This window comes from Leuciscus leuciscus (genome assembly GCF_965113295.1).
Source record: "Leuciscus leuciscus genome assembly, chromosome: 11".
Taxonomy (NCBI): Eukaryota; Metazoa; Chordata; class Actinopteri; order Cypriniformes; family Leuciscidae; genus Leuciscus; species Leuciscus leuciscus.
The window spans coordinates 8,661,648-8,687,235 of record NC_138735.1 but is presented as its reverse complement, the minus strand read 5'-3'; the positions used below and the strand labels follow the sequence as shown (position 1 = coordinate 8,687,235).

At 37.9% G+C, this 25,588-nt stretch overlaps 2 long non-coding RNA genes across 2 annotated transcripts in view; both read left to right on the top strand.

Annotated features, from left to right (window-relative positions):
- The first annotated feature begins 876 nt into the window (after positions 1-876).
- Positions 877-5,742, top strand: LOC309509014. The gene is made up of 3 exons (XR_014209777.1): positions 877-910; positions 3,279-3,451; positions 4,897-5,742. It is a non-coding gene; the product is annotated as an uncharacterized lncRNA (long non-coding RNA).
- Positions 5,743-6,203: 461 nt separating this feature from the next.
- Positions 6,204-25,588, top strand: part of LOC309509619 — a 404,791-nt gene continuing 385,406 nt past the window's right edge. The window contains exon 1 of the long non-coding RNA XR_014209941.1: positions 6,204-6,322. This is a non-coding gene — a long non-coding RNA (uncharacterized lncRNA). The remainder of the gene's footprint in view (positions 6,323-25,588) is intronic.

Sequence of the window (25,588 nt, the reverse complement as noted above, 5' to 3'; positions counted from 1 at the left end):
GTCAAAGTGGTAAAAACTAAATCTGAAAGTTGATCTAGAAATGATGTTATTTATCAGAGACCAGATAGAGTAAATGCATGATGTAATTGTTTTAATTGTCTACATTATAGCCAAGACTTGTCTAAAATACTAACCGAATGCATTAAGTATAAATTAATTAACATTTTAATAACAAATCACTCATGCAACATGTACTGTATAGACCTAAACATTTATTTTTTAGGCCATTTATGTGTATGGTTCTCAAAGTAGATGAAAATTAACATTTAGCAGATATAAAGTACAGTTTAATGGAACGATAACATTCTTGGTAACACTTTACAATAAGTTAGTTATAGTTTCATTAGTTAACGTTAGCTAATGCATCAGCTAACATCAACAATGAGCAACATATTTGTTACTGTATTTGTTAATCTTTGTTAATGTTAGTTAGTTCATAAAAAATACAACTCTTCATTGTTAGCTCATTTTAGCTAAGGTCCATTAAATAATATTAACATAACATAACATATATTATACAACTTTTATAATTATCTATTAGTAAATGTTGAAATTAACATCAACTAAGATTAATAAATGCCTATGATGTGTTATTGTTAGTTCATGTTAGCTAATGTAGTGAACTAATTCCAACAAGGTTGGATTTGTTAACAAGTGTTACCAAGGTCTTAACTCAAAAAAAAAAAAAATATATATATATATATATATATGACGTGGATAGTTCACACAAGAACCTACAGTATTTTGAAAAATGTGTGTGTGTGTGTGTGTGTGTGTGTGTGTGTGTGTGTGTGTGTTTGTCCATACAATAAAAGTCAATTGTGTCAAATGTTGTTTATACTGATAATTAAAAAATATCTACTTTGTTGTTCCACAGAAGAAAGCAAGTCAAGTTTGGAATGATATGAGGGTGAGTAAATGATTTTTGGGTGAACTATCACTTTAACCACAAATATTGATACTGTCATCTCATATGCATATGCAAAAAAAAAAATCCATTAAAATGGCAGGATGAGAATGTCTGTCCGTAGGTACCACTATTTTTTACTAACAATAACAAGAAGCATGGCATTGTTTTTGTTCTTGCAATTATTTTTAATGAGTTAAAGAATATGATTTTCCCTGTATATAGCAGAACTGTCCTCCTTTGCGACCCATCTGAAAGCCTTCAGAATCTGACAGCAGGTCCAAGCTGTGGTTCTGTGGTTAGCACACGTGTTGAACTGTGGTTCTCTCATGGGAACACGGGTTTGAATCCGGCATGCATCACATTCCTGTCACTCTATCCCATAAAAAGGCAGTAAATGCCCATAAATATCATTTAAAAAAAAAAAAGCCCTGACAGCGGGTAGATCCTCACGCTGCGTTCCCAGTTGAAATCGTGTCTCTCTGCTCGTAAAACACTGGGCAAAACTGAGCCCACACCGCTTTCCTCTCACTTTTTGACAAATAGCAGTTAAAAATGCATGAATGAGTGTACCTGCTCACGTTTGGAATCTCCCACAGGAAAAGGCCTACAGTTGCCCTAATGTGCATATGATCCCGTGGAAACGGGAGATGATTGCCTTCAAGCTGAAGGAAAAACTCTCCAGAGTGAAGGTCTAACCTCACAGCTGAGGACAAAGAAAAGCTACGCTGAGCTTTGGATTTCAGCCTGTGCCCGAGTTTTAGTGAGACGGTCCAATTAGAAAATCCCACAAGGCAGTTCTCTCCAAATTTTAAAAGCATGGCTTCTCTTAAAGACGCATGTTTCGAGTTATGTGCTAATATGTCTCCTCTGAAGACTACTTATGTCACCTGTGGCAGAATCCATAATTCACTTTCCAGCTAAACGGATACATTAGGTATCTTTTGGGCTGTCCTACAGAGACTGTAAAAAAAAGGAGATTTCCAAGTCTCGTAAAGCTGCAGGTTATGATTTAAAGGCAATCTTCTTCCAAACCCATGGGTGGGTTTCTCTGGTCTGTGAGCTTTCTGTCTTTTTCACCATCGTATTCTCACGTCCATTGTCAGGATGTTCACTCCTCACGCTTCTGCAAATATCAACTCCAGGGGCAAGAATAGGATACACCTTGTACAAACACAGGAATCCCACCAGGTGTTGGGAGAGTGGAAAGGCACAACACATCCATCACAGAGCTCCAGTATTGGCAGGATTGAGCGCTGACTCATGGCTTAGGCCAGTGTTTGTCTAGCTGGGGTTGAGATCTTCAACACACTGGAGGAAACCTTCATAATTTGGAGGAAACAATCCATATTTAATCATCATGTCGCTCCAAACCCATATTATTTTCCTCCTTTTGTAGAACAAAAAACAGGTTTTGAAAAATGTTTATCTTCCATACAGACAGTGAAAGTAAATTAACTCCAAAATCTTACGTGTGCTAAATCACGTTTTTGACTTGAAGGCACTTCATATAGGCATATAGATACAGTATTTCCAGCTTTAATTATGATTAATCTATTTCACTAACAGAAAGTTAGAAACAGAATTTTTTTTTTTTTTAAATGCTTACACACATTTTCAAAACTTTGCAAACTTTACACATAAATGCAAAATGCCTTACATCTCTTGCAAAATGAAGCACCTTGGGTAAGGGCTAGGGGTAGGGCTCCCTGTCATGAGCTGTGATTGGTCCGTCTTTCGGACAGACGTGGTGTAATTGGTGCTTCCATAGTCTATCACGCCCATAGAAAGCACGTAGAGAACGCTACTTTTGTAATTGTTTTGAAAGCCATTCGAATAAATATCTTATTACTTCTAAATGAAGATGTTTTTTGATGTAATCCTACGGATGACTTACAAATGTCACTGACGTCAAACCTGGCAAGACATGTTGTGGTGGTGTCAAGTTTAGCTCAGTTCTCTGTGTTGCGAATCTGAGATTTTTATTTTTATATCGAAAAGGTAAAACTGTATGTCCTGGTATTATTAATATTCACAGAACAAACAATATGACAAGCTACAGTACATGTTTAAGTTTAATGGTTAGGTGTTTGTTCAAATCAATAATAATAGTAATAAATTCACATTATGAAAGCCAAAAAAACTATTTTAAGGTCAAGATAAACACCAGACACTTGTTCACTGTCACTATACAGCAAAGGGACCGAAGGAATGCATTCATAACTGTAAAAGTACAACCCCCTCCATCTTTTTTTTTTTTTTTTTGCATCAAAATAGAGCAAGTCTCCAGCTGGCAAAGCACATTAAAATGATTTGTGATGTGTATGACCTTGTGAGTGAGTGTGTGTGTTTACACATGACTGTGTTGCAGGACTATCTTGGGAAGATCTCAGCAGATGAAACTGGAATACTCTTTGGACCTCCTCACGTTCCTCCTCCTGAGAGGGATTTAGTGGGCCTTGGGACCGGAACCATTCATGTGATGACTTCAGTATCACTCTCTCTATAATACTGCTCATTTGGCATGGCAGAGAGAGTCCTGAGGTAATCCCTGCACATTTGCCAACCACCAGAGACACAGCAGATGAACCTGCAAATGTTTAAGAACTATTGTAAACCCTGGCCCGTTTACGAGAGATCTAGACATCTGCAGTGCCGTTACAACAGGGTCACTTATGGCCAAATGACATGATTATTTGCTATTATGAATGCATTCCTAAAGAACACGGAGAACATCTGCAAATGCTGAATGACTTCTGACAATACATCAGTATAAATATACACTTTATGTATATATATAATTATATATAAATAAAGACTTTATTCATCAAAGAATCCTGACAAATAAAATGTATCAGTTTCCACAAAATACGAAGCAGCACAACTGTCTTCAGTATGGAAGTTTGTTTCCGTCACTGAATAATAAATAAATAATAATAATTGCAACTTTTTATCTCACAATTCGGACTTTTTTTCTCACAATTGCGATATATAAAGTCAGAATTGTGAGAAATAATGTCGCAATTCTGAGAAATAAAGAGATATAAAGTCGCAATTCTGAGAAATAAAGTCGCAATTGGGAGATATAAAGTCAGAATTGCATGATATAAAGTCTCAATTGCGTGCTATAAGAGATATAAACTATTCTGAGGTAAAAAAAAAAAAGGGGGTCTTTTTTCCCCTTAGAATTGGACTTTATATCTCACAATTGTGAGAAAAGATGTCAGAATTGCGAGATATAAACTCGCAATTATGTGTTATAAAGTCAGAATTGCGTGATATAAAGTCGCAATTGTGAGAAAAAAAGTCCGAATTCTGACTTTATAAGACGCTTTTGCGACTTTATAAGACACAGTTCTGACTTTATATCTCGCAATTCTGACTTTATATCTCGCAATTCTGAGAAATAAAGTCAGAATTGCAAGATGTAAACTCGCAATTGTGAGATAAAAAGTCGCAATTATCTTTTACATTTTTTTATTCTGTGGCGGAAACAAGCTTCCATACTTCAGAAACTGAAAATAATCAAAAATGTTTCTTGAGCATCAAATCCTCATATTATAATGATTTCTGAAGGATCATGTGACACTGAAGACTGGAGTAATGATCACAGGAATAAATTATATTTTACAACATATAACATAACAGTTATTTCGAACTATATTTTTTCACAATATTACTGATTTTACTGGATCAAATGTATGCAGTCTTGGTGAACAGAAGACTTTCCCAAACCAACCCCAAACTTTTGAATAATAGTGTAGGTTCAAAAAAAGCTAAATCCAAATCTTTTCAAAGACCTTCTTAAACCCTTCAGACCCCTGGCTGGTAATGACTGAGGATGACTAATTAGTAAATGAGTTTATACACTTTATATAAACTTACTCATTCCTTCTCATTCAATAAAATACAAATACTGCACAGAGCCACCCTCCACTGACCCTCATTAGCTGCTCATGATTCACTGCATGAATCAACTCTTTTTACAGGTTTCCATGTTTCATCAGAAACCCCAAGGAGCTCCAGCTTTGTCCAAAGGAAGCTGATCCTGATTCAGCTGGCTGGTGATGTAAAACCATGACCAATGCAGGTGTCTGAATGACAGAAACACCGAACTAGACCCATCTGACAAATCCCACCGTCAGCACCATTAAAGCGGGAAACACCTCTTCCATTGGTGATGTCATTCTTTCATGTAGCCAGCTGTTTGTCATAGCTTTACGTGTTTAATAAGTGAGAGAGATTTCAAGTGTTGAGAGAAAGTCTCTCAGGTGCGGCACACACTTCTCTATGTGTGATCTATGCTGGGTTTGTGTGAATGAGGTATTGTGGTTTTGGAAAAGGCCGAACATCAATGTGGTGACACGTCCGGCAGTCTGTTTGAAACAGAGGATGGTGTCATAAACACATTTCTCCTGCCCTACGATAGAGCGTGCAATTCCACTTGGCATCAGAACCGGGTTAACTTAACTCCTCTATAATGCTAACATGAAAGCTTTGATGCTATTCTGAGAAGACGTGTAAAATGTCAAATGCTAGTTTGCACCACTGACATCTGTAGATGTGAGATGTGTAATCTTGAAAGAGTTAAAAGAGCTCATTTCCTTCATGTTCACTGTCATTTTTTTATCATTCTGTACTGTAAAGACATCAGGCAAGAGCATCTCTGCAATAAAGGTGTGGACAGACAGGAGTCAACGTTTTGCTTTAGCATGGCTTCAGTAACTTGTGCTACAAACTTGGTCACTGTGGCATTGGGTTCGCTGTGCTAACCAACAGAAAGCTGCTTAGTTTAAAAGTGATTCAGTGTGAGCTGAGCTTCATACATCGCTACACTATTGAATTATAGACAACGGACCTTTTTTGCCCCTGAAATTTGGCTAATGTTTCCGAACCTTTTAGAGTGTGCAATAACAGCGGGGATACCAAGGTAAATCAAGCAGGTTGTATTTGGTAATTCATGTGATCTCAACATATTTATAAACATATTTAAAAAAAAGACTGCTTTATATATATATTTATTTTTTATTAATTCTTCTTCCAAAATGTGTTGTTTTTTTTTTACCCTGTTTCACTATGGTAAGCCCATTATAAGTGTTTTAGACCAAGAAGGTGCTTTTCACGGTAAATTGTGTACTTACATCACTCGCCTGTGCGTGTCTCGTCGTATCAGTACATAGAGAGAAGTTGCTCCGGCAACTTTGAGGCGTGGAGCAGAACGGGATCGTAATAAAACAAGAATCAACATTGGCTTTTCAGAGATGGCGAGAAATGAGATTTGAAATGTTGTAAAAGCTTTTTATTACTCGACAGGTGAGTAAGGTATTTTATTGAACAGATAAATTGCCATATGTAGCTCAATAACAGAGTTCATTGTGAAGCATTGTCTATTGTCTACGGTGTCATTTCATTGAGGTTGTTGTAACGTGCTGGAATTTATTTAAGTGTATATTAATGGGTAAAGCTACAGTAACGTCTTCAGACAGACAGCTTGAAATCCTTTCTAAACTGGTTTTATCTCTAGTAGTAAATGTTTTATGAGCCGTGGGATAATCATATTCATCCGCACAGACAAAGAGACGAAGCACAACCAAAACAATGTTCTTCCGCAAAATGCAGCTTAGTTTTTTAACCACTAGAGGGCCAAAAGCTTCATGATGTACTCATTATATATATACATTTTGTACATTTTGTTACAGACAAAAAAAGTTACAGACTGCAGCTTTAAACAGTGTATTATCAAATGTTATGTCAGCAGAAAAGGAAAGTATAGTTACAGGGTCAGAGCAAGTTATTACATTTTGATTAAAGATTGTGAAGACACTTTTTTCTTTGATCTATAACATACACTTTGAACAAAAGATTTGGAACGTGTTCGTAAACTTAAATAGGATTAAATGTATGGTTAAATAATGAGAAAATTGTAGCGAGCCTTATATACTGCAACAGAAGGGCTTTACACTAACTATATAGTTAATTTCAGGCATTAAAAATAGTCTCGTGTTTATAACCGTAGTATATGTATGTTTGACAGATGTGGGAAAGTCATACGAGGACTGCTCCTTCGACACCTTTGTTCAGTCAGCATGCCTTGCTGTGTTCAGGCAATATTGCAGTGAATTAAACAAATTAAAGTCTGCAGATTTTTCATTGTTGGCTCTGCATCCGACTTGGCACATTAATTCCCTAAAAAGTATATATTTCTTTCTCTTTGTACTTCCGCGTCTTTATAGGCTGACAACCCAACATATTTACATTCATGCATTTTGGCAGAATCCAAAGCAACTTACATTGCATTCAAGGTACACATTTACATATGATCAGTTCTTGTTTTCCCTGGGAATCGAACCCATGACCTTGGCATTGATAGCGCCACGCTTTACTGTGTTTGAGCTACAGGAAAGCCTCATGCTTAAAATACACCATAATAAGGCATTTACACTGACAGTGATTAAATCATTAGTGGTCGTAAGGTCTTTGTGTTGTTGATGCAGCTGTATTAGGCCATAGATCACCGTCCCATTGGCAGTCAATGCATTACTGCTTATATGCATAATGTTGACCTCAACTTCCAATGGCGCAGTCATATTAGCCAAATTTTGGCAAGATTTCACAGGCAAAAAAAAAGTTGTCGTTTGTCAGCGATGTTGACACAGAAGTCACTTTCAAACCAAGCAGTTTTCTGTTGGTGAAGGCGGCGAAGTCACATGACAAACTTGAACACGGAAAAAATAAGTAAATACAGGCTCTGGCAGTGAGTTCGGTCTCGTTGGATTTGTACTAGACAATTTGTCATGTTTCTGAATCTCTCGCCTGGATCTTTGAATCGTGGCAGCTTCCCAGACTCATGGAAGTCCTCCAAATTGTTTTCCCCCCCTAATTTTTCACCTAAGAAAAAACTGCCTATTTTCACGGCTAAAATCGGCATTACTTGCTGTCTCAGAGGACCAATGTACAGCAGTAATGGAAATATTGGATTGCAATCCAATCCTGTCACATCATTACGGGGGTCCCCACCATAATAAACATAATAACGGTGATAAAGTCTTGCCAAATACTGTATAAATAAATAAATAAATACTTAGATTGTTTATTGCCAATATCCCAATCCCAATATGTATGTGACCAGGTTTATAGATCAGACCTAGCACATGCTATTTTTCAGCGTAGTGAGGGAAAAATCGACTTTGGCAAAAAGTGGTGGGGACATCACATCACATCCCACCCACAAATTACACCCATGTGTGGATCCGTACTCCTTTCATGCCAGACAGGCCAAAATCTCTAGAAACTGATAGAGAAGAGAAGGCTGCTGGTGAGAGAAAGATTCCCATTTTATAACGGGCAATAAAACATAACTTGTGAAGAGGCGTGAGCGTCACTTTAAGTGCTTTGGTCCTCTGTTGGGAGAGCGCGTGCCTGGACTAAAAGCAGGGGAGGATGTCGAGGCTCTGTGCCTTTGTGACAGATTTATCAGAAGAGTCGTTTACTGGAATACAACGTCCAACATAGACACGCTCATAGACTACTTAAAACCAGTCATGGATGACATTATCACGGGTCAGAAAAATGTTGTCATTAAAGAGCTCAGGTCAGAGAATCCACAGATGAAGAATAAGATGAACTGTTTATGTGCATTTGGGAGAGTATCTGGATGGCGTGGAGGCTAACACCTGTGGAGGAGTTTAGGAAATCGGTTGAACGGACAAATGAAATATGTTACATAATGATAATGAAAGAAATTGCATTTTGCTTAAAGAAAATTAAGCCTTATTTTTCTTTCAATGTTATTAGTATCACTTAACATTAGTTAACTTGAACTAACAATGAACAATACTTACAGCCTTTCTTATTTTTAGTTAATGTTAATGTCAGCATTTACAAACACTTTTTTTTTTTTTTAACAACACGTAACATGTTGATGTGAACAACACGTCATGCACTGTGAAATAATATATAAATATATAAATGAAGCTATTGCCTCCCAAAAGAAAAAGCGATTCTGAACTGCCTGGAACGAGTCGTCAGTAATTCCAGTCTTACTTCTCAACCTGCGTTTGTAATACATTTGCATAATGCCAGCCTATGGTCCTCAAACTGTATTGTAGCTGAAGCCTGGAAGAGTTTGATTCATGTTGTTGATAAGTCGTGAAGCTGCTTGGTTGTCGACACTCACTGTAAGCATTCGACCAATCACAACAGACTGGGCCATCTGACCAATCAGAGCAGAGCAGAGCATCAGAAAGGAGGAGTTTATAGAGACAGAATCATTTATCAAACCATTTCAGACACTGTGAAAAAAAGAGTTATTGCAGCAATGTACTGTATATTAATAAAAAAATAAAGTGTTTTTTGACCTTGGAAGCATGTAAACCTATTGTAGGAGACTCCAGAATAAAATTAGGAACTTTTAAAATACATTTAAAATAGCATAATATTTAATGCATTAATTAGTGTTAACAGATTAGATTTTATTGTAAAGGGTTGCCATATTATTTACATCATTTTCATCAATTAAGCAACCTTATTCTCACTGCTGCAATGTAAAAGGAATCTCATTCTCAATATATTTAGAAAGAACAATTGCTAAAGCATAGTCAGCCAAAGTATTGGCAAGAAACCAATATTTCTGAAGGCAAACTGACATTAACAACTCATATAAGAACAAATCCCAGGATAGGTCCAAGAACAAGTTTTGGATGTACAGTAAGTCAACAAAAACCTGAGAATTTTGAAATTACAAGCACTGATGTATTATATTAAAAATAAAGCAAAAAATATAAAACAGATTGCAGTTAACACATTTTCCAAAAGAAGCATTTGCATTAAAGGAAATAAATAACTGACTATCTAGACATTTGGAGAGGTTTTTGGGGAACTTTTGAAAATGTTTTATATAACTCTGATTGTGTCTGGCTGAAAGAAGAAAGTCATATACACCTAAGATGGCTTGAGGATGCGTAAATTATGGGATAATTTTTGGGTGAACTATTCCTTCAACTGAGTTGTGTGCTTGTAAATGTACCATAAAGTTTGATGTGCCCTTTATTATTGAGATTAGATTCATTACATCCATAAAGTCTACATAAAAAAATTTATTTAAAAACTATTTCTGAAATATAGATAATATTTCACAAAAAGTTCACTACTGCAAAAAAAATAATACCAAAGTATTTTAGTGAAAGATATAATGAGCTATTCATGAGAGTAACTTGTTAACCATTTATTATTGGTTAACTTGTAGATGTGATTATGCGGTCAATGTGAAGTTTTAAAGACACTTTTGATTAATACCCAAATCATTCAAAACCATGAAAATATTGTCATTAGCTATTTTTGATTTTGGTAAATTCACTTAAATTAGCTGCCTGTACTGTGTCTCATCAGCTGCAGTAATGTTTTCAAATCAAGACGAAATTGACATTCAAGCAGAAATTGACATTGTTATCACTGTTTTTGGACATAGTCTTTTGTTGGAATCTAAAGCATGTGGTAAAATAGAGAGCAACCGACCGTGACCGTGACAACTCTTTGTTCCGAAGCATTTTTCGCATTCATTTTTTCAATAAAGATTAAAAAAAGAAAAGAAAGAAAGACAGTCTTTGAAAAGGGTATTTACCAAACCACCCAGCTACAAAATTCATCTTTGCATAACATATAGGATAAATATTTGTTTCGAATCACAAGAAAATGATCTGAAAATCAGAACAGAACACACTAGGTACCAGATTTACCTATGCAGTACAGTATAAAACTATCCATGTACAGTCATTGATAAGTATAGCATGCAATATATTAGATGTTCATTGCAAAATATTTAAACATAAATATGTAAAAATTGTTTGTGAAGTGTAAAGAGACTGCCAATCATCTGAGCCATAAAGGCCATGTGACAATCCTGCTGAAAAGGCCAACATGAATTTTCACAGTGTTGGTCTGAGATTAATAATGCTTTCTGCTCTCTCTTTAGCTGTGAATGACAGGAACTAAGCAGAAACGCAGCAAGCAGAGGACAGTGATGTCATACGGACAAAGGGATCTGCATTAGATCAAGAGTACAAACTTGTGTGACGTGCCTTCACTGTAGCCACATAAAGCTGAGTCACAATCAGCCAGGTTAAAGATGAGAGAACGAAAGCGTCTGCCAGAGAGGAGGAGAAACGTATGTGTGTAGATCAAAGCAAAAGAAGCGGGATTCCATCACTGCGTCATTCTTTCTCATCCATCTCTCCTGAAGAGTTCACAAGCATCTTATTCACACAGCTGTATGACATGGATTGAGACACACTATCTGAGGATGAACTGAATGGGAAAGCATGATCACAGATAAGTTTCCCAGCCCCAATTTTTCCCAAATTTACGACTAAAAGCACAACCTGACATATCTAACTGCAAAAGACAGAAGAAAAAGAACCGAAACCCTTAGAATAAAAATAGAGGCATGAATCAGGAGGGCATATCAATACCTCAGAAGGGAGAATTTAAGATCATATTTTTGAAAGGATGTATTAATTATTCAAAAAATAAATAAAATTGCAATGCATATATATATATATATATATATATATATACACTCACCTAAAGGATTATTAGGAACACCACACTAATACTGTGTTTGACCCCCTTTCGCCTTCAGAACTGCCTTAATTCTACGTGGCATTGATTCAACAAGGTGCTGAAAGCATTCTTTAGAAATGTTGGCCCATATTGATAGGATAGCATCTTGCAGTTGATGGAGATTTGTGGGATGCACATCCAGGGCACGAAGCCCCCGTTCCACCACATCCCAAAGATGCTCTATTGGGTTGAGATCTGGTGACTGTGGGGGCCATTTTAGTACAGTGAACTCATTGTCATGTTCAAGAAACCAATTTGAAATGATTCGAGCTTTGTGACATGGTGCATTATCCTGCTGGAAGTAGCCATCAGAGGATGGGTACATGGTGGTCATAAAGGGATGGACATGGTCAGAAACAATGCTCAGGTAGGCCGTGGCATTTAAACGATGCCCAATTGGCACTAAGGGGCCTAAAGTGTGCCAAGAAAACATCCCCCACAACATTACACCACCACCACCAGCCTGCACAGTGGTAACAAGGCATGATGGATCCATGTTCTCATTCTGTTTACGCCAAATTCTGACTCTACCATCTGAATGTCTCAATAGAAATCGAGACTCATCAGACCAGGCAACATTTTTCCAGTCTTCAACTGTCCAATTTTGGTGAGCTCGTGCAAATTGTAGCCTCTTTTTCCTATTTGTAGTGGAGATGAGTGGTACCCGGTGGGGTCTTCTGCTGTTGTAGCCCATCCGCCTCAAGGTTGTGCGTGTTGTGGCTTCACAAATGCTTTGCTGCATACCTCGGTTGTAACGAGTGGTTATTTCAGTCAAAGTTGCTCTTCTATCAGCTTGAATCAGTCGGCCCATTCTCCTCTGACCTCTAGCATCAACAAGGCATTTTCGCCCCCACAGGACTGCCGAATACTGGATGTTTTTCCCTTTTCACACCATTCTTTGTAAATCCTAGAAATGGTTGTGTGTGAAAATCCCAGTAACTGAGCAGATTGTGAAATACTCAGACCGGCCCATCTGGCACCAACAACCATGCCACGCTCAAAATTGCTTAAATCACCTTTCTTTCCCATTCTGACATTCAGTTTGGAGTTCAGGAGATTGTCTTGACCAGGACCACACCCCTAAATGCATTGAAGCAACTGCCATGTGATTGGTTGATTAGATAATTGCATTAATGAGAAATTGAACAGGTGTTCCTAATAATCCTTTAGGTGAGTGTATATATATGTGTGTGTGTGTGTGTGTGTGTGTGTGTGTGTGTGTGTGTGTGTGTGTGTGTGTGTGTGTGTGTGTGTGTGTGTGTGTGTGTGTGTGTGTGTGTGTGTGTTTGTAATTACTTGAATGCACCTTTTCCTTTCCCAGCCAGTCCATCACAGGGCTAATTTATTTATTTATTTATTTATTTTTAATTTGCATTAAAATAATATATACTCACTGGCCAGTTTTTCACGTGTGTGTGTGTGTGTGTGTGTGTGTGTAATTACTTGAATGCACCTTTTCTTTTCCCAGCCAGTCCATCACAGGGCTATTTTTTTGTTTTGTTTTTTTGCATTCAAATAATATATACTCACTGGCCAGTTTTTCAGGTAAACCTGTTCAACTGCTCGCCAATGCAAATATGTAATCAGCCAGTCACATGGCAGCACTCATTTAAGCATACACACATGGTCAAGACGATCTGCTGAAGTTCACACTGAGCATCAGAATGAGGAAGAAAGGTGATTTAAGTGGCACAGTTGCTGGTGCCAGACAGGCAGTATTTCAGAAACTGCTGATCTACTGGGATTTTCATACACAACCATCTCTAGGTTTACAGAGAATGGTCTGAAAAAGAGAAAATATCCAGTGAACGGCAGTTCTGCGGGCGAAAAGGCCTTGTTGATGCCGGAGGTCAGAGGAGAACAGCCAGACTGGTTCAGCTGATAGAAAGGCAACAGTAACTCAAATAAGCATCGTCTCAACCGAGGTGCAGAAGAGCATCTCTGAACACACAACACATCAAACCTCGAAGCAGACGGGCTTCGGCAGCAGAAGACACACACCGGTGACGCTCCTGTCAGCTGAGAGCAGCAAACCGAGGCTACAATTCACACACACTCACCAAAACTGGACAATAGAGGATTGGAAAAGTGTTGCCTAATTTCTGCTGCAACATTAAGATGGTCTGGTCAGGATTTGGTGTAAACAACATGAAAGCATTGATCAATCCTGCCTTGCATCAGTGGTTCAGGCTGCTGGTGTAATGGTGTGTTATATATATTTTCTTGCCACACTTCGGGTCTCTTAGTACCAATCTTTCAAACAGCACTGTCGAGTGTTACTCAATACCTGAGAATTGTTACTGTCCATGTCCATCCCTTTATAACCATGGTGGACCATCTTCTGATGGCTAGCCTACATCCAGCAGGATAACACACATATCGCAAAAGCACAAATCATCTCAAAATGGTTTCTTGAACATGCCAATGAGTTCACTGAACTCTTAACGGCCTCCACAGTCACCAGATCTCAATCCAATAGAGCAGCTTTTGGAAGTGCTGGAATGGGAGATTCACACTGACAAATCTGCAGTGACTATGATGTTATCATGTCATTATGGACCAAAATCTTTGAGGAATGTTTCCAGAAACTTGTTGAAACTCTGCCATGAAGAATTAATGCAGTTCTGAAGGCAAAAGTGGGTCCAACCAGGTGTACCTAATAAAGTGTCCGATGAGTATAATATCTGTGTCAAGGTCAATTCGTTTCTCAAAGTATTAGATAATTTGACCTTTTTATGACATGGCTTGAGATTTTTTCTTTAATTAATAAAATGTAAAATATTATTTCAATACATATTCAAAGTATAAGGGAAATATGTTGTTACTTTTTACTTGGTTTCACCACATGACAATTGTATTGCTTTATATTTGGTTTATCTTGTCATTGACCCCATAGACAAATTAAAACTTTCGAATAATTCATTAAAATGAAGTCTACTGATTTTCTGATTATTTTCCTGAGAAAAGACCCGGGTAATCTCACATGCGTCTCCTCTAAAGAAGAGATCTCGACAATTGTCAAGATAATAATCGCTGTAGTACGTAACTCTATACTTTGTAAAAAATATATACATTTATTTTTATGTCTCCTGAGAAAATTCAACTTAAAGGTGATAATTACCTGAGAACTCTTCAAACTTATAAAACATAGTCTCATATGAAAGAGTGCACTTTTAAAAAACAGTATTTCCTTTATGGACAGGACATGAATCAATCTAATTACAAAGCTTAAAAGACAAATTTATAAATCCGTACTTGCTATTGTTTGATTATGTCCATATGTTACTCTTCAGGGAGTGGCAGAAAAAAACACTTTTTTAAATATGAAAGATGATTCTGGCATCCATTAATGCTGGCCGTACACATGGACAGCTTTCAAAGGGACAAGGAAATTATCCTATTACATTCCTTGTGTCTATGGATACCTATGTTTGGATTTGCAAGTCCACTTGTTAGAGGGTGGGATTCGACAAACGCTGCATATGGTTTTTCTTCAGGGAATTTTCTTATGAACAACTTTAGATAACTTAACCATTTTAAGCTTTTTATTATTCAAACCTAACCTTTTTCGACAAGATGACTCTGTATGTGGTGTCTAAGACTCATCTATAGTCATATAAATTAAGGTGTTCTCTGTAATATGAGTATTTTCCTAAAACCTTCCAAAAAAGCAGTCATTCCACCAGTTCCAATTGACAGTGAAAACCAGTGTTGCACAATGATACTTCAGAGTAATTACAAAAGCATATGACCTTAAACGGTGATATTCGATATTACCTCAAATCCTGTGCTGTCATTTAAAATACAGTCTCAGGATTTAACATCCATGATGATATATTTCCAAAGGAAACTGAACTGTACGAATCGCAATGTCACTGTTTATATTTCTTGTGTATACAACTAACCACAGATGGCGTAACAAAGGTTATGTGTTTTGCTTCCTTATACAAGTCATCTTCAATGGAAGGCCAACTCATTACTTGGCCTCAATGTGAGAATGGACCAGAATATGCAAGAGAACGTACAGTATGAGGACTTTAATTTCCTTCTTTTCTTCATTTCCAGTTTTGAGATTTCAGAGCACAGTTTGAGTCATTGTTGAGACTTCCTCTGACACCCTTCAAGTCAGGTCAAGTCACCTTTATTTCTATAACACTTTATACAATACAGAGTGTTTGAAAGCAGCTTTACACGGAAAAACTGAAAAAAATAATGGTGTTAAATGGTGTAAACATTTAAATTCTGCTGAAAAGCAGCTTTAAAAAGACAATAGTGTCATTATTCAGTTGAAAACACTACAGTGTTCTTTCAGTTCAGTTCAATGACTGTGTAAAGATCATCAAATATGAAATGAGTTCAATTCATCTATAAAGCAGCTCTGTGGAAAACAGTGATGTCATCTTCCAATGCTGCGTTCCCCAAAAGCATTGTGAGCTAAGTTGATCGTAATGAACATTGGTGGCAATGGTCTTCACAATCAACTTGGGTTGACGATGCTTTTGGGAAATGCTGCCCAGATTAGTTCAGTTCTCATTCAAGAGTGTCAGTCAAATAACCAATAACATTGCTGAATATTAAGTGTCCCCAACTATAAGCAAGCCAGAGACGACAGTGGCGAGGAAGCCAAAATCCATCTATAACAGAAATGGAGAAAACGACTTTGGGAGAAACCTGGTTCAGTCGGGGGACCAGTCCTCTTCTGGCTATTGAACCAACATGGTGTGATTATGCAAGTGATTAGACAACAAGCTTGGTTTTCCATATCCAGACCATGGATGTTTGGATCCATGGATGGAGGATGTTTTTAATTTTCTACCAACAGAGGATGGAACACCACAGGAATGACCACTTAAAAACATCCAAGTAAGGGGAGGATGATAAATTAGCACTTAATGAAATGTGGTTGATGGATTTTATTCTTTATTCTCTCATTTTCTTTCAATCTTTCCATACTGCAAGTGCAGAGGGGGAAAAAAAGAAAGGGGTAGAGAAAAGAAGCAAATACCCCATGCTCTCCACCAAACTTGCCGGCCAAATATTGTTTCACATCACACATATCTGCCTGCCAATATGAGGCAAGGGGAATTTCTGCAAGCACTCAGCATATCAGTCCTCACACTCACACACTGGTCCAATTAAAAATGAAAGAACAACAAAAAAGGGCCTCGAAACACATTCTTCACTTTATAATCATTATAACAGAGAGTGGAGGTACAGCCAGCACCTCATACAGACTCATACAGGAGCTATACTTCTTTATTCACCCATCGTCATGAATCACAGACCGATAAAACCAATCAACCCTTGATCATTTTTCCAACTGGTGGGTCAGTGATTCAGGTGATCAATGAATCAGTTCAGCCGGTCCAGTCATACGTCTTGCCTCAGAGTACGTCTGGACGGAAGTGAGAATGAGACGACAGTTCAGCTGTGGTGTCTCATAGAAAGTGAATAGAGTTGTCTGTCACCGCCACAACTACTGTGTGGTTTCTATGGAAAGCTGACGTCATATGAAGAATATTGAAGAATAATGACCTGGTTGAGCTAAAGTTTGTTTAGGCTTTGTTCAAATACGGTCTTCCGGACTAGCTGTCCATACTGTCATTTTGCAAGTGATGAAGTCATGCATTTTTCAGATGTATACTCTTGTATATGCCTATGTATATTTATTCTAGTAGTATCGTTACTATAGTAATTAGGGAAACAACATCAAGCGACATTCATACAGTATGTGGTTGTTTCTTCAACTATGGGCACTTTTGGCCCTGTAGTCTCTTAAAACACACTTTTCACACTCTTACTAGTCTGTTTAATTTAATTTAAACTATAACATCATCTAACAGTGTATATACACGTCTTTTTTATTTTTTTTCCGGAGACGTTCCCACCACATTTCGAATAATGTATGTTTTAATAATATCCTGTGATAGAAATGACTTTTTAAACATTTTTGGAATAAATCAATCTGGTGGCCAACTCATTTACTACATTTACAACTCAACTCATTTAACAGCCCCAAACTGCCCAAAGTTGAAGACAAATCCATGAGTTGCTTGTTTATTCATGTGCTATATGAATGAAAGAATCATTTCAGAATCACTTTGTGTCCCGAGTGATGAAAAACTAATTTTTCTACAATCTGATCATTGACTGAGACACTTTTACAAACATGTGATTTTAATTGAATTTTCAAACCACCTAAGAGTGTGGGTTGGAATGTGTTTTCAAAAATAGATTTTTATGCATTTCATATGGGTAAACTAAATGGACTGTAGTAAGATATGCCACAAAACAGATTTTTGCTCCCTTTAAGTTTTCAAAGTTTTCAAGAGATGTTATGAAAGAAAGGTCATCTGGTTCTTAAAACCCATTACATCACAAACAACCTTTGGAATGAAGATGTATGCGGCAGAATTACGCACACACACACACACACACACACACACACACACACACACACACACACACACACACAAGTGACACACCCGCATACGTGCTGTCTAGCAGATCCACGGTCCAATTCCAATCACTGTCTTCTCTGAACGTCCGCACCCTCTCCCTCCTTTACCCCTACAATCGTCCTATGTCTTAGAAATCACCTAGAAGGTGCCAAAACTGCTAGGGAAGTTTCCCATTTAAACTAACTTCCCAACATATTATTGCGTGTGAGAAGGAAGATTACACTCCCAGAGCCGGCTGGGACGCAGCTGTTTCTGATCCCTGAATTTCCAAACTGCCCAATTGGAACTAATTTCATTGTACTTACTGATGTCACTATCCCAAATACGTTCCTTTCCCGTTTTTCTCTTCGTTTAAAGTTAAAGCTACAAAATTTAATTTCTTTCGCCGCTAGGGGTCGCTAACCTCTTACAATAACAAAGGTGTATATTGATGACATATAAGCGGAATTATGGAACTTGCCGTCATGCCGAAGGATCTAATAATGTTTATGGATGAGTGAATACATTGATGTTTTTAACATGACTGTGGTGTGAAGCAGGGCGCGATTGCTAATGAGAGACAGATATCAGCGCCACACGCGGATATAAAGGAATGAGGACATTTCATTCTACCGAACTACTCGCAAGTGATGACTAATACTCACACAGGTCAGTTTATTAGACGAATGAAACTTGTGAGGGAACGCAGCGCTGTTTCCCTTGGTCTACACTATCACACTAAACTGCATTTGAGAGTGTTGAAAGTTATAATGTTATTCTATGTGTTAGTTTATCTGTATGAGACTAGCAGTAAGCTAGATCAACATTAGAATAACATACTGATCATATGCTAACATTTCATCATGTTGAGCTATATAACATTAATTAGTTTTATGTACATTTGCTCACCTCTACATTTGCGCGTCTCTGTCAAAGTCGAAGTTTTTCACGGACGCTAGCTCTTGGCATCTCGAAAACGCCACGCTGATATTGATCTTCGGTTTAGTTCTCCTTTTGTCCCAAAGTCTGTTTTTAAATATGAAAGATGATTCTGTCCTTTGATGATTCAAAGGACAGTTTTGAAAAACTGTTCAAAAACAGTTTGAACGAAACAACAACAGCGTGAGCGTGCCGCTAGATGCAGTTGTTCACGTCTGTCGCCATGGTTACTATGGCAGTACGAGCAGAAACCAGGGATAACGCGAATATTACGTCATTGACCGGCGACAAGTGGGACACATAGACAGTAAAAGAAATGGACACAGCGACCCCATAGACTTCAACGGAGAAAAGTGAAGTCAATTAGAAGCTCTCACTTCCTGATGGCTGAGCGTACTGCGCAGAATCAAACTGAGCTTGACGACGTAGAAGTGACTTGAGCAGCCCGTCTGTCTTCTAGTAGCTGTGCCAAGAGAAATCTGAATCATTCCCTTCTGAAACTTGCAGAGACGGAGAGTATGAGTAGGAGGTGTCCATGAGCTAGGAGCAGGAGCAACTTTTGCTAAGTATTCTGAATAATAATTTTGTCATTTTGCCTCCACATGTAAAGTTATTCGCTGTCAAAGTGACGCCAAAATGAATGGGAGTCTATGGAATGCTAACAGCAGGTGATGGTCTGCTAATCAATAGCCGCGTTTCCACTGTCGGGCTAGGGCTAACAGCGAGCCGAGCCGGGCCAGTGGCCTCGGGCCTCAAGCACCGGGCTTGCGTTTCCACCGGGATCAAACGTCATACAACCCCACCCATTTCAGCGGGAATTATGATGTTCATTCAGGCAGGAAGTTAGAAAACTTAGATTTTAAGAAGATAGCATGTATTAACTCACCGTCCGCGGCTGCCATAGTGTCCCGACTTGTCTCTCCACAAACAGATGGACGGTGACCCAGCACACCGTCCATCAAGTCGAACCATGGAAAGTTCCTTCTCTGGGCACCGCTTTGTCCATTGTGCGTTTTAATCGCCTTGTACTGCGCCCACAACTTTTTAATTTTTTTCCGAACTTGAAGCGTTGTTCACTGAATGCTTAGCTTAGCAAGTTCAGCAACGATGTATTTTATAACGTCCTCGTTTCTGCACAGAGGAAGCTCCCGAAAAAAAAGTTGCTTTATTTTATGATAGTCCGGTATAAAGAGACGAGACGTGGGCTACTGACAGATAAAATAAAAACATGACTGTGATAGCCTTTATGATTGGTCGGATTTCTTCAAGCGTATGTTTTTTTACTATGCGTATCTTCAAGCGTTTACTATGTTTACTATGGTAACGGTTAGCGCGCATAGTCTTTTGCATCACAAACACAAGGCATTCAAACATGAACGCGAGTTAAATTATTTTAAAAGTCTTTAATGCTGACAGAATCATCCGGCGCTGCCGTCTCTCGACTCAGGTATACTCCGCCTCTGTTCGTAACCACTCCTCTAGCCCGAGCTGGCCCGCTCTGGCCCAAGGTATTCGACGGGCCAGAAATCCTGGCCGTTGGCCCTGAGTAAGCCCCGATCAAGCCCCGGAAGTGACAGTGGAAACGCGACTGGCCCTGGCACGCACTAGCACGGCCCGGCCCTGGCCCGACAGTGGAAACGCGGCTAATGGCGGCCCCCGGGGAAGCTTCAGTTTACGGCTGATGGATTACACCCTTGGTGGGACAGGGTGACAAGGACGAGCCATCATTTAAAATGGGAATTTCTCTGAAATTAAAAATCTTTGGGAACTTTTGGGATATTGTAAGTACACAACTGCAGGAAATATATCACATTGTGCAAGTGATTTTTGGATATTTTATTACAAAAATCTTACATATTGTAGCTTTAATCATTGTGTAGGTAACCAATATGGAATTTCTGGACTGATAATGCAACACGATCTCATGAAAGTGCGTATCTATAGCACGAATGATTTTTCTCGTATCATTTATACGGCAAAAAAATGTTTTGCGTACATATGAGAAATATCATTCGTGCTATAGATACGCACTTTCATGAGATCGGGCTCGATAATGATAACTGCTCGTTTTACGTTTTGCATTATTCTGCTCAAACACCAACACTTTATTCAAAAATAAAGGTTCTAAAGGGGGGTTTTCCCGTTTTTGGTTCCCCAAAGAATCTTTGTGAACTAAAAAAAAAAAAAACACCTTTTCTTTGTGTGAAGGACATTTTAATAATCTGAAGAAATGCAATGAATTTTGCAATGGAAAGATTCCATGGATGATAAAGGTTCTTTATGGAACTATCAATGGCAGTTGCAATTGCAGATTTCGAACAGAGATGGCGACAAAGAGGAAAACTACGGACTGCTGCTTTAAAGTCTGCGTGAACCGGAAGTTGCAAACGACTTTTCTCCAGTGCTGTGACGTATTTCCCAGTGAAAAGGAATATTGAACAGAGGGCAGGGTTTTACTCTAGCGCTCCTCCTCTCCATCTCTGCTCATAGCAGACTAACGGTTTGAGGGGAGTGGTTAAGCGTTTCCCAAACCAAGCCGTCAAACCTACGTCATCAGGGAAGGTCCTCCAATGTAGAGGGGAGGGGCATTTTCAGATTTTGATGAGAGATTACGAAGCCAAAAAATTTTTTTCTGTGTTTTAACTTGCACGGATTAATTGTTCACCACAAGACTAGTAATATGCGCTAACAAAGTAAACAGGGTCCATTTTGATTTTAGTTGGACTTTAATAAATCTCTATTTTTAAGAGTGAATGTAATGGATAGCTAAAAAAAATCTTACTTAATACAAAATATGTATCAATTAAAAGCTTAAAAATCTGGACTTTACATTGCATATGCCTGTTGGCAATTTGACAGGAGTACATGCCCAGTGTGATATTTCCAACGCTATCTCACGACCAATTCGTACGAATTCGTACGAATGATAAAAAGTTGGCTAATTCGTACTAATTCGTACGACCTCACTCGTACGAATTTGTACGATTTGTCTAAACCCACGTGATGGGTAGGTTTAGGGGCGGGGTCAGGGGTAGGTCATTCGTATGAATTCATACGAATTGGCCAATTCGTAAAATATGTACGATTTTGCAAAAATCTTACTAATTCGTACGAGTCAGGTCGTATGAATTCGTACGAATAAGCCACTTCGTAGAATTTTTACGTTTTCCCGTGAGATCGGGCTGGATATTTCTCACATTTGTGCATAATACTCAATGAAACATACAGAATATGGAAAAAGGCATATGATTCTTTACAGCTCATTATTCCGATTAAAACCTGCTACAGACTGTGTGATTTCAGCAAACCTATAAGATCATGACAAATCACACTGTACGACATGGATCTAGTAAACATGAGCATGACGTGTGTGTTGACTGTACGATGATGACGAGTTAGTAAAGGAGAATAAAACGTCATCAGCATGCACTAGTGGTAAACAAATAGAGCAAGATGAATCGCACTTTGGCAATTGTGTTTTTTATGTGCGCTGGAAAAAAAAGGAGGAAGAGTAAGAGGAGAATATGGACTCGGTCATGGCTAGGGAAAAGAGGCCAACTTATGGAGCTTGAGGTAAGTGGTTTTAAGTTTTAGCGCCACATCACGTTGATAAATACGACATTTTATGTTGCATTTTTATTGGCTAGTCAGTAGACGTAGGTGGTAGCAACAAACACACTGTGAGATACTATATTTGGTCACAAACCATGACAACGTCCGTCTTTGAACCTCTCTCGTACGATGGGATTGGTTTAGGAGACACGACCACTGAAATCACCACGATTGGTCATCTTGCGTCTGGGACAGCCCAAAACCATACAATGTGTACCGGAAATTAAACTTATCCAGCTATGCAACACAGTGTGCAGGACATGACAAGCTAACACTATCTTTGCTCTTACACACTGATGCATGACACTTCTTAGGTATAGGTATAAATAATGCCTAAAAAAAAATGCACACCTTATTAGCTGTAACTTCACTATAAACAAAAAATAAACAACAAACTCTTTAACAGCAAGTCCTGTATGTCAAATTTCAGCTTTTTTTATTTGGTGCACACATGTTCACCTCTCATTGAATCCGAGCTCCAACACACAGTTATCATGAGACATTTATTTCAGAGCTGGATATGCTTCATTTAATCGACCACATTTCCTTTGCTAATAAATAAAACCATAATTATTTCAACAGAAGACTGATTTTTCTTTGGCCCAGTGTGTCATCCAGCGCATCAGCTAAAACATTACAGAGAATCAATTACACACCTACTGTACCAAAGACAGTTCATACAGGAGATATCCAGAGTGCGTTTACAGTACATTATTAATAAAGATGATTTTCGGCCTAGGTGGGCTTGGTCCAACTTGAAAAGCCGCCGTGAAGAAAGACAGATTTATATAAGACAGAGCACTACATTTCAAAACACTGTTGATAATACAAATGTCTTTTCAGGTCAGGTTGTGGAGTGCTTGACGAATGACTGGATAGTGAACATTCATCAGTAAAGTCTTGTTTGCATATAAAACAACCAGAACACCCAAAATGTTTAAATATACTGTTGTTTATAACAATGGTGTGAAGATCCTGCAATGCCAGAATACAAGGAGCTTGAGGTACGTAATACATGCACTGTGTAAGTTATATTCCCACTTAGTTGAAGTTAGATATGCAATCATTTGCAAAGCCAGGTGCTATTATATTACACTATCAGTGATGGTTCACAGATGCTTCTACAGAATCAATCTGGTGCATCTGGATCTTGAAGATTGTGGTTTTGCACATAGCTCTAATATTGAAAAAAAGACACCTCAAAACACCTCTTCCCACAGTCAGATTAAATATTACCTACCAGAATGCTTGATTTCCACATTCACTTCCCATTCACTTCCAAGGTTCAGCTAAAGTCTACGACAGATGTTATGCTGAAATAGCAGAGATTTGGATCCCGCCAAGGCCGTGGCCTTCATCTGGAATGAAAGGGCCAAGGGTGGTTTAGGGTGCAGAATGGTTTATTCTCTATGAATAAATCAAAGAAAGCTAAAGGCAATATGAAACGACTTTAAAAACCTATTTTACTTCCGTAAAGTAAGACTATAAGACATGAATGGGATATTAAAATGTTGTCATCATTTTCTCACCTTCAAGTTGTTCCAAACATGTATAAATTTCTTTCTTCTGCTGAAAACAAAAGAAGATATTTTGAAGTATGTCGGTAATCGAACAATTGATGGCATCCGTTGACTTAGTATTTAGGAAGTATTTCATATTTTGGTCACACTTTAGATTAGGGTCCAATTCTCACTAATAACTAACTATTAACTACAACTTTTACCTCATTAAACAGTTAAGTAATAGTTAGTAAGGTAGTTGTTAAGTTTAGGTATTGGGCAGGATTAAGGGAGGTAGAATATGGTCATGCAGAATAAGGCATTATAAACAGCCAATATCTTAGTAATATGCTAATAGGCAACTAGTTAATGAGAATTGGACCCTAAAGTGTTACCAGTATTATTATTTTTACCACACTATGGAGGTGAATGGGGCCCATCAACTATTTGGTTACACAAATTCTTCAAAATGTATTCTTTTTTGTTCAGCAGAAGAAAGAAATTCATACAGAATCCCTTTAAGTGAGAAGCAACAATTAAATGGCTGGTGTTTGGAGGGGTTGAAATACAAGAAGGACTGGTGACAATATATTACAATTTGATTAAAGATTAGAAAAACAAATCTTTTTTGGAATAAAGAGGAAAAACATAAGGAAAGTGTATTCAGAAAATAAGTCAATTTAGATTTTTAAGTTTTTCACTGGCAATAACATGATCATCTTGGGTTAAGTCAAGTCAAGTGAAGTCACCTTTATTTATATAGCTCTTTTTTACCATACAAATTGTTTCAAAGCAGCTTTAGAGTGATAATAATGAAAATAATTGAACAAAGTTTGTTTCTGCTGTACAGCAGATCTTGAAGAAAATAGCGTAGTCCAGCTTAAGTAAGTTCAGTGATGGTTAATTTTTGTTGTAAAAAAAGTTATTAATATAGTTCATTCATATATACAGCCGCTTTGGAGAAAGGTCAAGTCAAGTCAAGTTTATTTATATAGCGTTTTTCACAATACAGATTGTATCAAAGCAGCTTCACAGTATTAAATTAAAAAAATACATCAATGTTTGTATCTAGTGGAAAACGTCCACGTTTGGTAATGCTGATCAATAGTATTGTTGATTGATTAATTAAATTAAATATCCCAAAATATTCCCAACTGAGCAAGCCAAAGGCAACAGGTCAAGAAAGGTGAATTGTTAAAATACTTCCTCCAATCCCATTTAAATATGCAGAGCCTACTTTAAAAGTTTAAAAAGAGCTCAAAACATCCTGACCATCATGACACAGCAACAGCTCAACCAATGGCGTGCTTGGATCTTTCTGACCGACCGACAGTGTAAGTGTTTGCGAAACCTTTCTGTAAACTGTAAATTATGACTGGCCATGCTAGTGGCACAGAAGCTACACGTTTCAGCTTTAATGACGGCATTTGATTTACTGTAGATTAATTAATGAATTCAAAAGATAGGGCTATGAGCATCCAAGGCATTGGCTACGCTGTAAAAAAAAAAAAAAATATATATATGATCAATGCGTTATGACAACAATGTTTTTACATTGCTTTAAAGCAACAAAA